The 17,301-nt window shown below is 55.4% G+C and overlaps 1 long non-coding RNA gene across 1 annotated transcript; it reads right to left on the bottom strand.

The window, feature by feature from the left end:
- Window positions 1-243: 243 nt before the first annotated feature.
- Window positions 244-5,542, bottom strand: LOC132487891 (uncharacterized). The gene is made up of 3 exons (XR_009531699.1): window positions 5,327-5,542; window positions 4,313-4,412; window positions 244-2,565 (listed from the first exon to the last, which is right to left on the bottom strand). It is a non-coding gene; the product is annotated as an uncharacterized LOC132487891 (long non-coding RNA).
- Between the last annotated feature and the right edge of the window lie 11,759 nt (window positions 5,543-17,301).

Genomic DNA, 17,301 nt, shown 5'->3' with positions numbered 1-17,301 from the left:
TTCAGCCCCGGGACTACCGGGGCTCACTGCTGACCACAGGGCCTCCTCCCCTGAGTTCCGCCTCCAGGTGATGCCAAGCCCTCCCCAAGGGCTGATGGGCTTTCCCTATAAGGCAGCTTAAAGGAAAGAACAGGAAGAGACGGCATGCCCACCCCAGGCAGGAAATCATCACGGTAAACTGCAGGATCACACTCCCCTCCCCTTCCCACGCTGCCCCCTCTCCTCTGCTGGCGGGAGGCGTGTCATCTGGAAGCCCCCCTCCACCCCGCCCCCGCCTCAGGCAGCCAACAGGTGCCCCTCATCCCCAGCATCTTGCAGACCAGCACCCCTGCGCTGGGGGAGGCGGGAGAGGAGCCGGTGGTTGAGTGATCCGCCCTTGTAACCAGAGCTTCAGCAGCCAGGCGGTGACTAAGGAAGGCTGCGGGGAGGGATGTGGCTTCCTGCCAAGTGCTGCTAAAAAGCCTCCAGGAGACTCATGCTCACCAGTCCCCGTAAGCACCCCATGGGATGTGACCGACCCCAAACCGGAGGCTCGCAGCTTTCCCGTGTCAATAGTGCTTCACATCCACCATTTCATGCAGCCCTGACGACAGGCCCCTCAGAGAGAGGACCGGTTGTCATTCCCATTTTACAGAGAATGTGACTGAGGTCCGGGTTCACCCAGTCCCCAGTCCCACCGCGCCTGTTCTTCATTTTCACAGAGGAGGTCCTTCAAGGGATCACAGTGCATCCTGACCGAGAGGCAGGGGTCAGGGGCTGACGCTCCCCACCCCCACCCTAGATATGACCTCACCTGAGGGCCCAGGAGAGAAGGTGAGAGGATGGGGCTGTCCAAGGCCTGGACTGGGACAGGGATGCTGACAAGAACAAAGGGGGGCTTATCAGGGGTGGTGGAGAAGGCGGAGGGGTTGCCTGGTGGCCCAAACCCAAGAAATGCAGAAAAGAGAAAGAGGCAGCCTCTGGACCTGGGGGAGGGGCGGGGTGGAGCAGTGGCCACTTCTTCCTCCAGCCTGGCCCCAGCCCATTTCTCCTATTCTTTCTGGCCCCCCGAATCTCCTCCCCCTCCCCTCCATTTATCCCACTCCGGCTGCAGAGTTTCCTGGAGAGGAACAGAGAGAGACACAAAACCAAGATAAATAGAACTGAAGGGGGCTCGGAGAGGAGCATTCCAGAGCTAAAAATAACAGGGTCAGCTGGCTAGAAGTGCTAGGAGGCCTCCGGGCCCGCCCCACCCCTGCAGGGCGGCCCCTGCCAGCCCCCCACCCGTCCCTCAGCTCCCAGCTGGGTCTCCACATCTGAGGGGTCAGGAATGCTAACCTGCTGTCTCCACACTGGCCCCCAGGTGTAGGGCCACAGCCAAGGCAGGCGGGGAGCTCATGACAGCTAGACCCTCCCCCTCCATGGCGGCCACTGGAAAGTCTGGGCAGCTCCAGTGGGGCCACAGCTCAGCAGCTGACCCTCCCTCCTGCCTTTTCTATTGTCGTCGTCATCATCATCATTTTGATAACAGAGGAGTTTGCAGTCCTATCAGCAAAGGACAGCTCCTTCAGGCCAGGACGGACCTTGTTCTTCCTACAAGCACAACACCCCGGCCCCCCTAGAGTGGCACCAGATGCCAACTCTCTACCCTCCAGCAGCTCAGAGGGATCCACTGCAGCAGCTGAGACCAGTCCTGGAGCAAAGCAATCACACCTGCCAGAGTTCAGAGCCTTCTGGAAGTGTTAGCCCACTCTCCGCCGCAGCTGGGACCAGGCAGCCTGTGTCTTGGCCTGTGTGGGTCCGGGTCCCTGAGGACTCCCCGGGTACAGTTCTGTCCGTCTAGGGGCAGCTGCGTCTCTGCTGGGAAGAGGTCGGGGAGCTGGGGTTGGCCTGATAGCTTAGGCAGGAGAGCCCTTTCCTCATATCCATGATGCCCCTGGAGTGTCCCTGCAGGAGTCTGGACTGTGAGTGGACGAGTTTCAGGCAACCGTGCCTGGCTGCAGTAGCCCCACGGACGTGAGGGCGCCCTTTCCTGAAAAGCGGGGAGGGCTTGGACCGGCCTGCGCAGCATCAGCCCAGCCCACTGCTCGGCCCACGCTGGGGTTTGCTCCTCTCCTGGCCATGGGCAGAGAGGAAACAGAGACTCTTAAATCCAGAGCAAGCAGGGCCGGCTTAGCTGTGACTTAGTCCCGTAGTCTTTAGGCAGCCGGCAGAGGGGTTTTTGAGCAGCTGTGGGAGGCGGCTGCTGTCCTCCTGAGATGCAGGGAGGCTACAGAAAAGGAGTGTTCACAATCGCAGGAACTCAGTCTCCTTTCTGACTGGCTCCTGGGTTGGGGATACCCCAGCATCCTGTCAGCCTCCGCTTGAATACATCCAGTGATGGGAGGCTCATCCCTGTGAAAAAGCTCCGGTTATTAGCAATCTCTTCCTTGTTGTGCTGAGCTAGACTCTCCATCCCTGTGCCTCTCACCGTCTGGTTCTGCCCTCTGCAGCCACAAAGCTGCTCCCCTTAAGCAGGAAGGCCTTTCAGAGGTAGAGGACTGCATCTCCAACGATTGGGTCCAGGCATGCTTTCAAATGCGAGAACTGGGGAAAGAATTAGATGATTCAAAATCATGCTGCAGTGTTGATAAGAACACTTCCCAACTCTGCTCGTGACCCCGTGGCTCACGCCATGCACACGGGGGCTCTTTAGGTAGCGGGGTGGAATCGTTTGCTGCCCCGCCTGGGTAGACTCTGGAGGAAAGATTCTCACATGTCCAATAAATATTGGGTCTTTCTCTGACAGCAGCTGGACACTGCATTGTTTACCAGATTGATTGGATTCCTCAGGCCAGAGACCTGGGTGTCCTGGAGACTCATCTCATTCCCTCCCCACCCCCACCCTGAACAGGTCCTCTCAGTTCCCCATCCCACCCTGTACCCCCTCCCCCCGCAGGTCTCATTTCTACCCACTTTTCTCCATCCTCATGGCCAGCGCCCTAACCTAAGTTGCCTTTACCTCTCACCTCCTCACTCTCCACTTCCAGATCCACCCCCACCCCCCCCCAGTTCATTCTCTACCTAGAAGCCAAAGCATGGGTCAGAGCCCATCATTCACCTGGGTAAACCTAACAGTGGTTGTCAGTGTGCCTCGATAAAAAACCGAACTCCTCACCATGAGCTCTAAGGCCTTCAACACCAGGTTCTGCCCCACCTCCATGACCAGTGGCCTTCTGGAGCCAAGTCGTTTCCTGCCGCAGGGCCTTTGCACTTGCCAGTCCCTCTCCCTGGAACATCATTCCATTAGCTCTTCACAGGCCTGGCTCCTTTTAACCTTCAGGACTCAGCTCGACTGTTACCTTCTCAGAAAGACCTCCTGTGACTACCCTACTTTAATTACAGCCTCTGTTATAGGGCTTTTTTCATTTAATCTCTGTCACTTACAATGTATTTATGCGTGTACTCATTCGTTTATATTATTGTTTGTCTACCACACAAGCATATAAGCTCCATGAGAACAGGAGCCCTGTTTGTCTTGCCCTCCGCTGGACCTGCTGCATCCCACATTGGGCCTGGCACGCATGGGCACAGAGGGAATATGTGTTGGATGATAAATAACACCCTTGCCCTTGCCCAGTCTACAGGGATATTTGGAATCCAGCCCTCCTTGGAAACAGAGAGATGGACATGGAAACCACCCAAGGGCCTCCTGAACTCCATCAGAGGAGGATTGCATTGAAGAAAAACTAGCCAGTTAGTAATTCCTTCAGCAAAAACTGAGCACTTCCTGGTAGCCAGAAACCATTCTAGGGACTGAAACTTTAGTGGTGAACCATACTGACAAAGTCCCTGCTTCAAGGACTGTACACTCACACAATAAACCTTGGGTAATAACCAAGTAAACAACAAAACAATTACAGATGGTGGTAAGGGTACAGCAAAACCGGAAACTAGGTCTTGGGAGTAGAGTTTGAGGGAGGTAGTGTGTTGGAGAAGGTGGTCAGGGGAGGTCTGAGGGCTGTGAACACAGGACAGCTCTGTTATGCACGAACTCCCCCTCACACACCCCCATTTCCTCACCAAATATCAAGAAGCTATGGGTAGAAAGACAAGACTAGGTGGGAGGGAGCCAGTGAAGTGTACCCTTGGCTGGCTGGGTCCCCATCAAAATGACACAGGTAGGTAGATGTGTCCCAGGGAAGCTCTGTGTCCACGGAGCCCTTCAGAACCTCCCGGCAGCCTCAGACTCATGGGGCCTGTTGCATAAAGTGGCAGAGATTCCTCCTGTAGAGCCCAAGGTCAGCACTGCCGGGTCCTCTGTGTTCCATTCCCACCTGCCTGATCTGCTTACTTAAAACGAGGGGTGGCTGCAAACCGATGCCCTCACAGGTAGACCTGTCTTATGGTGCAGGAAACGGGGCTCCACCCTGACACGGCTAGTAAAAGGAACTCTGCAGGGAGTAAAAACAGAACTGTAATTAAGTGTGTGATACCTGATTTGGACACTAAGACGACCGAAACAAGACAAAACAAAATGACTGCACATCTAGGTGACGAAGTTCAACCAGTGTGCGTCTGCACGTGAGGGGCCAGCACGCTCTGTCTGGGCACCGGCTCCTTCAGGTTGCGTGCACCTAGGGGGCAGTGTGTATTTGAGTGGAGCACCCTTGTATTTCTTATTCCCCGTACTTTCTTATCTCTTCCCCTTTTGGCAAATGTAAACAACCCCACTGTGATCTAGTCCTCGGTGGGCTCTGGGGCGGGGGAGAAGCTAGACAAGAATGGTAGGAAGGAGTTCTCTTCCAGAACAGTTCATGTCCCTATTTTCTGTCTTGGGGAGCACAGTCCCACCTACCTGCTGCCCTGGGAGATGTCCTGGACGCCTCATCCAGGAGGCGTCATCATCCTTTCACTCAAGCACCAGATACAGTCACTTCTTAAAGAGCTCTGATCGCCTCCCCACCTCCTGCTGGTGCCCTAGGTCAGGCCATTGTCCCTCTGGGGATTGCTGTATAAACCTCCCCTTAACCTCGCATCCACCTAACCCTAACCATCCCCTCACCTCCGCCACCTCATCCCTCCTCCACGGGCCCTCCACAGGCACAGCCATCTTTAAAACACACATCTGGCCTCGCCCTTTCTCACCGAGGGCCTCGCCCTTTCTCACCGAGGGCCCACAGGCCTCCGAGAGCCTGGCTTGTCCTCCTCCCCACTCCTGACCCCGCCTGTCTGGCTCCCGTGGCAGCCCCTCCTTCCACGCTGGACTGGATGAAGCATGAGCTTCCAGAGGTTCGCACGGCACCTCCCTGGACCCCATCTCCCCCAAGGAGGGCAGCACAGTGCCCAGAACATGGTGGTGACGCACCGGGCCAAGGCGACCTGTCAGATCTTTCCTCCTCAGCGAGCCGGGTAACCACGTGGAGGCAGCCGAGGCCCCGCGGAAGGAGCCAGCGAGCCGGGCCAGGCAGCAGCTGGCGTCGCCATGGAAACCGTGCGCAGCGCCACCCGGGGCCTGGCCTTTTCACTCTGCCTCTTTGGCCGGCTTCCTCAGCCACCCTGAAACCCATTCACCCAAGCGAGCCGGGGCCTCGCCCCTGCCCCCCACCGGCCCGCCCTCTGTCCGCTCCGGCCGGCTCTTCCTCCCCCACCCCTTCCTCCCCCTCCTCTTCCTCCCCGCCACCCTCCCTTCGGCAGCCTTTGCCAAAGCGCTGGGAGGGGAGAGCTGGGCCAACGAAGGACTCAGATTTTCAATTCTAAGCAGATTTCCCCTCCACAGGCAGAGAGCCCTTTCATGCATTTTTTCCCTATTATCATAAACGCAGGAACTTGCATTAGGATGAATGAGCAGAAACTCCTGTCTTTGTCAGAGCCTTGGCAGAACGCCAGGCGTAGAATGACCTAAAACATTCAGAACTAAATGGAGCTGGAGAGGGGGTGGAGATCCCTCGCCAGTGAGAAATGCAATAGTGGGGGGCGGGGGGGCCCTTGTTTCTAATTATAATGATAGTATTCGCTGTGTGCCCAGACACCCGGCTAGGCCTTTTGCACAGATTCTTGTTTAATCCTCCCCAAATTCCTATGTCCTATAGATCCACACCCCACCCTCACCCCCACCCATTTTTATAGATGTTGAAACAGAATCAAGGCCCAAGATCACACAGCACATGACTGATGGAGTGGGATTTGAACCCTTCAGACTCTGGAGCCTGAACCACAACTTCAAGGTCACCTTCCTGTGGGCTGATTCAGGGCACTGCCACCAGTTCCCGTCACCCAGGCCCCCTAACCTCCCACCCCACCCCACCCCCGGCCCTCATTTCCATTTGTCAGTGTGATTTTGCAAATCAGATTGATTCATCTGCTTGATGCCCCCAAATCAGATAAAGATGGGAGACCCCTGGACGGGGATGGGGTGTCTTCCAGACCCAGTCCAGGCACATTTGTGCTGCCTTCAGGGCAGAGCCCTGGCTCTACCAACATTCACATCACATTGTCTCCAGCGTGCAGACTCTGAGATGGGGCAAATGCTCAGTGAATGTTTATTGTGCGGGCATTGAAGTGCCCCCATATCTCCGCCCCCCCCTCCCCACAGATCCAGGTCCACCTTTCCCCACCCTCTTTGTGCCCTGGAGCCTGACCTCTAAGGACTGTGTCAGGGAACTCTTGCTCTTTGGCTTCTGCTTGGATTCAGCCAATAGGATGCTGCAGCCAGAGAGGAGAGGCAGGAGGAGAAAGAGGTGGGGGTCTTTATTCTCCGCTCACTTCCCTGCTGGGCCAGGGGTTGGCGGTGGCCGCTTTCCTCTGCCACAGGACTCAGCTTCCGTCCCATCGTCCCCTCCTACAGCTCAGCTCGGCCACACTCCCTCGGGCCCACCCCCTACCGTGTTGTGAGCCCTGGGATGCTTTTCAGTTCTCCTTACCTTGTCTACAATTTCAGAAATAGTGTTCTCAGGGAGCTGCCCTCCAGCAGCACCCTGTTCGAGCCTGCAGTCTTCAGTTTCCTGCCCCGACTCGGTCAAATACAAGCTCCTGCTCTCTGTCATGCCCTCTCGCAGGTGGCAGGAATACAGCAGTGAACAAAGCAAACAAAAACCCCTTCCCTCATAGAGCTGGCATACAATAAGACAGACAGTAAGCAAACAAACAAAATATACCAGGTCGGGCAGCAATAAGTGCTATGAATGAATGAATGAACAAACGGGGTAAAAATTCGACGCATGCTATCATTTAGACATCACAACTAGACTTTAGAGATGATCTAGTCTAAACCCCTCACTTTGCAAATGAAGGAAAGGAGGCCCAGAGAGGATGCCCAAGGTCACACAATGAATTGTTGGTAAAAGCTGGGCTAGATTCCAGCTGTCCTTGACTCTGTCATGGCCGTGGCCAGAGGGGTGCAGTTCAGCCCATGGAAATGGGGGGTGATGCAAAAGGCTTTTCCTTTCTTGTTCTTTCCCTTCTTTAAGGACAATCTTCCAGAAGCAATAGTGGGGCAGCAGTGAGTTTCCTGGGAGGCTCAGGCAGCAGGGCAGCAAGGAAAGCGTCACCAGCAGGAGCAGTTGGGCGTGGCCCTGTTCCACCTTGCACCTTGCCACCCACCCGAGCACAGGGCACTGTGGGCCCTGGAGCCCCCAGGATGCTGGAGCAGGGGTGAGTGCGTGGAGAGACCTATGGACCAGGGCACTGGGATTGCAGAGTGGTGGGAGCCGGGAGAAGGGCTCGCCCTGTGGGCCTGGCTGTTTGGGAAGGGCATGTTCTTTTGTTGCTGACTAAGCCCCAGCCCTTGTGCAGGGCTTGGCTGGGAACCTGTAACGGCCCTGTCTACTGGGTCGTCCATTTCCCAAGCCCCACAGTTCTTCCTGTTCCACCCGCTCACCACCTTGGCGGGCTCCCAGTGCCCCACTGGGTGGAGGGAAACAGCAGGAACCAAGTCTGAAGTCTGCAATATGCTGTGTACAACTCATGCATTACCTCAAAACGTGATAATCTTTGCAACTATCTATGAGGTGAGTTATTATCCCCATTTCACAGATGGAGAAACAAGCTCATCAGAGTTGTGTGACTTGCCCAGGGCCAGAGAGGGGGAGGATTCAAACCCAGACTTGCCTAACAGGAAAGTCTGGTTTCTTGCCCCACATGCCTCTCAGGCTCCTGCCAGCGGGTTTTCTGGAACCTGCCAGCCCACCCTTCCAATTGGCCCAGAACATGGGCTGCGGGCCATACCCCTCCCCCCTTTCCGCTGTCTCCTCGGCCTGCAGCGTCTCGGGTCCATGCCCAGTGTAGCTTCTCTGCCATGTGGGCCTGCACCAGGATCTTGGCCCCAAGGCCTAGCTGGGGTTGCCATGGCAGTGCCCTACCCCTGGGCTGCCTCGTGGGCCCCACAAGCCACTGGAATGTCTCAGAAATCCCACCATTCAGGCCAGCATCCAAACCACCTCTCCCAGACAGCCACTCTCATTATGAGCAACAGGAAAATCTTTTCAGATCGTGTCCTGGTTTTCAGTTGGAAAACAGATGGCCACCATTGCGAGGCCCCCATACGGCCTTTATTTCCCTTTTCCCTTCCATTCGGTCCTCTCTTTGTCTCTCTGCCCAAGAGCATGTGGTGGTTACAGACACAGACAGAGCCTGAGCTCAAATTTTAGCTTTTCCATTTCCCAGACATTTGACTTTGGACTCGTCCTTGGGTTTGATTTCCTTGTCCTTCACAGGGATGATAACGATCATATCTGCATCCTTGACTTTTACGTGAAATAAAGTGACTTACTGGATCAGAATGTGTCCCCTTCTCAGCAAGGCCTTCCCAACGCTCTCCTCTTAAAATTACAAGCCTGCCCCCACCCCATCACCCTTTTCCTCTTTCCCCTCTTTATTTTTCTCCAGCACATATCACCATCTTATACACTATTTCAGCTGTTTCCTTTGGTTGTTGACTGTTTTCCCTCCACTAGAATGTAAGCTCCATGAAGGCAGGGATTTTTTTAAAACTCTGTTTCCATGACTTGTCCCCTGCGATTAGAACAGTGTCTGGCGCACAAACACTCAAAAGATTTTTCTTGAACAAATGGATGAATGGGGATGCGCCAGTGGCCCAGGTATACTGCTAGGCTGTGATTGTGAGTCACCTGGCATGGGGCCTGGCCCCTGGTTGGCTGGAGGTTGGCTGAAGCTATTGTCTTGTTCCTTTCACTTTGCTCCGCCCACACCCACACCTCAGGCTTCCCAGTGTCACCCTTCAGAAGCCCTGCTGGGAGCCCGCAGAGGGAAGCCTTGGCTGAGACAGACAGCATCGTGACCCAGGAGCCGGCCACTCCAGCTTCTGACCCATCCCACAGGACAACCCCCAGCTGCCAGGCCCTCCCTCCCCTCCTTTCACCCACGCGGGAGGTTGAGTCAGGACAGAAGACGGGAACAGTGGCCTCAGGCCACCCTCTCACTGCTCAGTCACCCCGATCTGCCCGGGGCTGCCGCAAGAAGGAGCCCCAGGCACAGGGCAGGCTGAGAGCTGTGCAGGCAGCTCCAGGCAGGGGACCTGGGGACAAGGAGCTGCCCTTTCTGACTGGGGTCCCTCTGCAGGCAGCTGGCGGGCTGTGCGCTCCCCGGCGCCACCTCCTCCACAGGGCCACTTTCACTTTCTATTCTCTCCACCAAAGCAGGACCGGCCAGGCCAAGGGCAGCAGCACCAGCTCGTGGAGATGGAGCGAGGGCTGGGGGGGGGGGGGGGGTCAGAAAGACTGGCCCCGGGGGAGAAAGGGGGCTCAGCAGCTTCCTGTGCCCGTACCCCTGAGAGTAAATCCCAGCTAAGGATAGCCCCTTACACTCCCCCGTCAGGGATACTTTCCAGAGCACCGTTGTGATCATGATCTTACTGGAGCCACACTCTGGGGCAGGGGGATGGAGAAGACAGGAGTGAAAAATCAAAAGCAGGGAATGTCCTCCAGGCTCAGAGGTGACCGAAACCACAGAACCAGGACACGAACACCTTGTACCGTTTCCATTTTGCCAGATTTCCTCACTTTAACCTGAGGTCCACCTTTGAACTCTTTGCCCAGCTCAATCCCTGTCCACCTAGGAGGAAACTGAGGCATGTGGGCCTGGCAGGACCTGGAGTGGAAATGGGGCTGGCACCTCCCAGATGCTCCTGAGGGAGAGGAATTCTCCACTTCTGGATTCCCCAGCAGAGCCAAATGTGTCTCAAGAGAGGAAGTGACATCTGGAAGCGGGGGGGCACCCCGAGCATCAATAACTCTAGAAGAGAAATTGTGTTCATTCTCATTTTCCAGATAGTAAATAACTGGCCTAAAGACGCAGAGCTAGCAATCGAGAGACAGGGGGAATTCTCAGCCAGGTCTGGATTACTCCAAAGCCTTCCTGCTGGTCTCGGGGGCAGTAGCTACCCCTGTAGCTCGCATCCATAGGCCCTGTTCAGGGACACTCCCCTCAGGCCCTGTCCCTTTACCTGATGGAGTCTCTCCAAGCCTGCCCTTTGAGGTCTTGGGTTCCCTTTCAGGCCTGCCCCTCATCTGCGCACTCATGGATTAAATGTTACTAACTACCGCTTGTCCCAGACACTGATCTAAGGACTGGGGACACAGCGGGGTCACACAAAACAGAAAAAGTCTTTGCTGTCAGGAAGCTTGTATGGGGACTTCCCTGGTGGCTTAGTGGTTAGGATTCCGGGCTTTCATTGTGGTGGCCCCCGTTCAGTCCCTGGTTGGGGAAGATCCCGCAAGCCACTCAGTGCAGCCAAAAAAAGAAAAAAAAAAAAAAATCTATAGAAGAAGGCTTTATGGAGGGAGGAGTAGACAGACAAAAAATACGTAAACAAACAGAAAGATAAATCCAGGTAGCAGTAAATGCCGTGAAGGAAATAAAGCAGAGGAAGTGTGTGGAGAATGAGTGACAGTCAGGGTCGGTCTCTCTGGGGAGGTGCGGGACGTTTACGCAGAGATTAGGGGAGCCAGGCAAAGATGGGGGGGGACGAAAGCTCTAAGCCCAAAGTAGGACTGCCTGCCCAGGACAGCCCCTGTTCACACGTGTTGTCCTGGTGTCATTTTTAATAGTGAAATTTAATTTCACTGTCAAGAGTGGCACGTTTGGAAGATGTTCCTCATGAGGGGTTGAATTTAGTCTCAGTGCAGCGGGAAGCCATTGGAGGAAATCATGTGATTGATGTCTTGAAAAGATCTCACTGGGGCAAATTAGGGGGGCAAGAGGGCAGAAGAGCCAGGCCAGGGGCGGCTGCGGCCACCCAGGCATACGGTCACGTGCCCTCGCGCTAGATTCCAGTGGGGGTCTTAGGGGGCAGAGAAGGAGCCCAGGGATCACCCCCCCTTCCCCCAGCCAGCCCTGGCCATTTCTGAGACGACCCTCAGCGCCCGGGACCTCTCCCCACCTTTCCATCATCTGTGGCCGGTGGAGCCCAGCCAGCCCCTGCCTGCCTCCCACCTGCATCCAGCCCCTCCCGGGCCCCGCCAGGCTAGCCCCTCACCGGCCAGGCCCACCCCACCTCCCTGCAGGAAGCCGGCTGGCAGCCCTGCTGCTTGACCTTGAGCTGTAGGTCTGGCGTTTCCAAAGTCAAAGTGAGTCACTTCCTCCCTGGGGCCTCCCCCTGAGCGGGCAGCTGGCCGCCGCTCCCTGCCCCCTCGCTGGCTGGGGCTGGCGCTGGCGCTGGCACAATGCGCTCTGCATGCTAGATGCTCCCACCCGAACCGCCGCCCCGGGCTCATTTGTCACCCGCTGCTGACTCAGCACTTCTGCGGAAGGCTTTCCTCTTGCCTTCGAGGAGGAGGCCTGGAAACGAGGCGGCTCTCGCTCTTCCTTCCCTTCCCTCTAGGACATGTGTGCGCGTGGGTGTCTGTGTCTCTGTGTGCCTGTGTACGTGAGTCTGAGTGTCACTGGGTCTGTGTGTGTCTCTGATGCGTGCCAACGTGAGTGTGCCTTTCTGGGTCTGTGTGTGTCTTCTAGGTGTGTGTTTGTGTGTATGTGTGTGTATCCTATAGGTCCTTGTATATGTCTGTGGGTGTGTGTTGGACTCTGTCTTGTGTGTGTGTGTGTGTGTGTGTGTGTCTGTCCGTGTGAGTGTGGGGAGGGGGCTTCCCCATCACATTGCGGGCCTTTCCCCTCCTCTCTCCTTCAGGCCCAGCATCCTCCCCTCAGACCTCACCCTGACTCCTGCAATGACCCTCACCTTACCCGCCCTGGTGCCCTCAGCCCCATCTGCTGCCTGCACCCTCCAGCTTCTGTCCTCTAAACACAGGAACTCAGGGATTACAAGCGTGAGCTCTGGAATCAGACAGATCTAGGTTTCAGCCTTGGCTCTGCACTTGTCAGCTGAGTGAACTTGACTGAGATTCTTACCTTTTCTGAGCCTCAGTTTCCTCACTTATAAAGTAGAAGTGATCATATCTCCCTAAAAGAGATAAATAATCTCGCGATGGAGCCTGGCATACTGCATGCTGCAAAGAGTACCTGCTATTTCTTCCTAAAGCAACTGGCCCAGTGTCAGGCACACAGCCAGGGTCTAATGAACAGTAGTCAAGAACAAAAGCACTGAGAGGCAGGCTCCTTGGCCACTGGGGAAGGGAAGGGTGTGGGAGATGGTGACCTGGATTGGGAGCTGGGCAGGAGCTGTGTGCATGACAGCTAAAGCAAGGAAAGACAAGTGGTGACCTGATTTAGTGCTGCCTGGGGCAGCCAAGGAAGCAAGGGAGGAAATCGAAGGCCAGCGCCTTGGAGCTGCCCTGCCCTAATCTTCCCCAAACTGAGTGCTACTTGACACCCAGCTCCAGCGAGCGTCCAAGGGGAGCAGCAGAACTCCTCCCCACACCCCACCCCCAGAGCAGCCCTCCTGTTGTGTCCCTGGGAGACCACTCACATGCATTTGTTTAGATCTTCTTAACAACCCTGTGAAAGAGATTCTTCCATCCCCATTTTGCAGCTGGGAAAACTGAGACTCTAGGAGGTTAAGTTCCAAGATCACAGTGCTGACCTGTGGCAGAGAGAACCCTGGCATTCCAATTCCCAGTCCAGGACTCCCTGGATGTCTACACCATCTGCCCTCTTCCCGCACACACAGATATATGCCAGCTCACACTTCGGAGGGCCCTCCCTCCCCACCCTCAAGCACCCACATACGCTGGCACCACACTCTCCCTAGCACTAGCTCCTGCAGCAAATTCCTCCCAGGGCCAGCCAGTTCCTGCTCCCCTTTGTTAAAGGTAGACTTTCTTCAGAAAGGTGAATATTTATTGTCTCAAGGCCTGCAGTGTTGATTCTCACTCCATCTTATTGCTATGTCCAGCAGGAAAAAGGAAAACCAGCTTGGGATCGGGACACTGGGCCTGCTTCCGGTGGCAGGAACACTTCAGAGTTGCTGCCTAGGCTTGGTCCTGGAATCAGAGGGTGAGAGGTGGAACCAGCTGGCGGGCAGCCCAGGGATCCAGGCAGTGAGAATAGTGAAAGAGTGGGGGCTTGGAGGGCAAGGGACCCCAGTTCATGCCTCTGGTGTCATGAACTCACAGTTAACTAGCTGTGTGGTCTCGAGCAAGTCACTACCCCTCTCTGGGCCTGAGTGCTCACAGCTGTGAAATGAGGGAGGTTGCTTTCGGGTTTCTTCCAGCTCACACACGGTCCCAGAGGCTACTAGACCTCCATCATGGCTAGGTCAATACTATCAGATGCTACCAAAGACGTAGATACCAGGAGACACTACGACCACCGCACACTCTGACCCCGCCCTGCCTCCTACTTTCCCTGGGAAACCAGCAGACAACGGGCCATGTGGGCAGAAGGAGACAGCATTAGGGGTCTGGGTGCCTGGAGGTGGGACTTACAAAAAGCCCAAAGGAGAAACGAGCACCAGAGAGCTTCTTTTGCTCCTGACTGGCCCTTCCGGCTCCAGGGAATCCAGCACCAAGATGGAGACGGGACGCCAATGCTCTGCTCAGCTCAGGCCTGCATCTGTAGGCGAGGCCAGGAGTCATTTCCGCTTTGGGGGCCTGTGACTCGTGGAGAGAAAAGGGATGATAAGCATCTCCAGCCTTCCTGATTCACAGGGTTATCCGAGCATGAGGTAGGGCCCCTTGCAAAGCAGACATGCCCATTTCTGTCCAGACACAGTTCGGGCGGGCAGTGGGCGGCTGCAGCCTGTCCTTACATGGGGCTGAAGGGGCCCAGCCACCCAGTGACTCACTCACTTACCCAGCCAGCTAAAACCCAGGCCCCACCCTTCCCTTCTTCTGCTATCCACAAAAGCCCCTTAACATAGCACTCTTGTCACATGGAGACTAAGGTAGGGAAAGGTTGGCAGATGACAACCAAAGGCAAAAAAAACAAGAAGTCATGTGATCACTTACCCAACTCAAGATCCACCTACCTCTGAGCTTCCTGGTGTGTGATTTTATTAACCAACCCCTTACCATTTAAGTTGCTTGAGTTAAGTATTTTATTTTTGCTGTATTCTTGCAGCCCAGAGCAGCCCGCTCACCGCTGCCCCCGCCCAATACGAACCTGGTGGGCCTCCTGGGAGTGTTTTCCTTATCTCAGACACTCTGCTAGTAACAGGGCTCCTTGCCTATCCTAGAGGTGCCTGAGAGTCCGGGGGGGCTCAGAGGAACAGATGAAGGTGGTGACTTTTAGGACTGCAGGTCTGGTCGAGGGTGTATTAGGAAGTAGAACATGGAGAGAGGACCTCAGCAGGAAAACTGACAAATTCCAGCTGTCAGGGGTTGAGGACCCTGCAGAGTGAAGAACTGACATCCCCAGAGCAACTGTGGCTTGAGACCCACTAGTGGATTATGAAATCCATTTCGTGGATTGCACCCAGAATTTTTTTAAAAAGAATAGAAAGGAAAAACATAAACGTGGGTTACATATGGGAAAAAGGAAAGTATAGTTTCTGTACAGCTTGTTTCAGTGTATATAAACACTCATCTGAGTAACGGGTTGAGATGCGAAATGCATTTCTCACCGAGGGTGTTGGTTTTGAAAGTTTGGAAGCCACTGCTCTGGAAACAAAGGCGTGGAGCCCATAGGGCGCACTTTGTGTGTATGAGGGGCAGGGGTCTCTTTGTCCTGACATTTGATTCCAGCCTCCCCAGGTGTCTGGGGGGGAGCAGTTGACCCCCACTTTCCTAAGCATAGAAGGAGGCATCCCCTTTACACCACGCTGTGCTCTTTTTTTGCTGCTTTCCTTAGTAGGAGGGGAGGAGTAGGGCTTTTACTCAGATTCTCCATCTCCAGAATGTTTTCCTGTTTCCCAAGAAACTCCACGGGGCAAGTTGGTCAAGATCTTTGGATACAAGGTCATTTCAGAGCCTTCTCAGTGGCAAGCGCCAACCTATCCCATTCCTTGTCCTAAGAACCTGCTGAGAGGCAGAGGCCAGCCACCGAGGAGGTCAGGAGGTCTGGCCCCTCGGGAAGTCTTTCCTCAGATGCCCTCCCCTCCCATTTCCATAATTTGGCAGAATCTTGAACGTAGTGGGGCGGGACAGAGAAAAAACTAGAAAGCTCAACTTCTGCCACCAGGGCCGGAAGCCCTACTGTGGCCCCAGCTGGTGGTTAGCCCCTGTTTGTCATTTTGCAAATCTGGTCTACCCACCTCCAGTGAAAACTCCCAGCATCACCCCAGGGGGCCATGACTAATTACAAAACACATTTTCTCTCTTTTCGTTCGGCTCACTTCCCCGCCCACAGTGCCTCCCCGCACTAGCCCCAGCTCTCTCGCTAGACTGGGTTGAATGAACCCTTGGCCTGGCCCCTCCTCGCCAGACTGCACCCTCTGGGGTTCTTTCCTCTCGCTCGGCTCTCCTTTCACTTTCTAATCACTCTCACTCTCCCTTGGCTTCTTCCCCTGGAGCCCTGGCCCTTTCTATACGCGGGGGTCACTGCTGAAGCCCTGAGCTGCACCCAATTGGTCAGGTTTTGATTCCACGCCAGTCAACAAATATTTATCCAACGCTTTCTGTTCCAGTCTTCAAGTAAGCAATGATAGCGACCCGGGCAAGGTTCCTGCACACACAGCTTCTAGAAGCCTGGTGATACAGAGACACAATCAACTGATTAGAAACAGTGCACTACAGCTTGATCCATGGTGTTAGTGAGGCCGTGGAGAGGGACAGCTAAGCCATCCTGGGGCAGCCCGGGAGGGCTCCCTGGAGGGGAAGAAGTCTGCATGCACTGAGGCCTGAAGGGCTTGGAGTTGGCCGTTAGCCAGAGGAAGAAAGGGAGGAGTCGTTCCAGGCCAAGGGAACAGCCTGTGAACGGTGGCCTGTCGGTGAGGCTGGCTGGAGCCCACCGAGTGGTGGGTAGTGAGAGGAGGTGGGGTCCCCAAAGGCAGGAAGGAGGCAGATGTAGAAGGACCTTGAAAGCTTGCTAAGCTATCTGGATTCGGTCCTGAGGGTGATGGGGAGCCACTGAAGGGTCTTAAGCCAGAGTGACATAATTGCACAGACAGGGTTAGAGGGCAAGACTGGACACGGAGAGGTGGGTCAGGATTGGGTAGCTGCAATGGGAGGAAGCGGATGGACGTGAGCCATACTGAGGACGCAGGGTTGATTGGGTACTGGAGGTTGGGGAAAGGAAGCAGGCAGGGGTGACCCACAGTTCCTGCATAAATGGGGGTCCTCTCTGTTCCCTACAGGAGGAAGAGGTTGGTGGTGGGGGAGGGCATGAGGGGCTGCATGACAAGGTTCTGGACAGCTTGAATTCCATGTGCCTGCGGGACACTAAGCCATCGGCTACAGTGCTCTGTGCCCCTGAACGGGGGCCTGGGGCAGAGTTCTAGACTGGCCGCCACCTATGTGCAGTGGTAGTGGAAGGCAAGGTGAGGTGCAGTGTGAGAAGACGTGAAGATGTGAGGGCCTACAGTAGAGAAGCCACTGGCAGAGGATGACATGACACCAGCAAAGCACCGGAGAAGGAGAGGCAGGAGGACAACTCAGGGTGGGTCGGGGCAAACCCGATGCCTCCAGGAGAGGGATGCGGTCCGGGCGTGGCGTGCTGCTGAGAGGGCAGGAAGAGGAGGCCAGCAAAGCGACCATGAGATGGAGGGCCGTTTTCGTAGTGACAGCAGTTTCGGTGATGGTGGCAGAGGAGAGTGACAGATAGCAGTCTGGTTTTGAGGTTGGGGAATGGCAGATAGGGAAGGGAGCGTCCTGGGGCTAGGCCAGCTCAGCAAGCCCTCACAGGCCCCCAATGTCCTCTTAACCTTCCAGTAAAGTGTCATTAAAATGTCTTTACGTTTCTTAAGAGATTATTTCTTATTTTGTGCCCAAACCTGCGACCCCTGGAGGCCACATGGAACTTGACAGGTCCTTGTCCCCCTCTCCCCATTCCAGA

The sequence above is a fragment of the Mesoplodon densirostris genome, chromosome 4, assembly GCF_025265405.1.
Source record: "Mesoplodon densirostris isolate mMesDen1 chromosome 4, mMesDen1 primary haplotype, whole genome shotgun sequence".
NCBI lineage: Eukaryota > Metazoa > Chordata > Mammalia > Artiodactyla > Ziphiidae > Mesoplodon > Mesoplodon densirostris.
The sequence above is the reverse complement of the archived record's forward strand: the minus strand, read 5'-3'. Positions and strand labels throughout refer to the sequence as shown.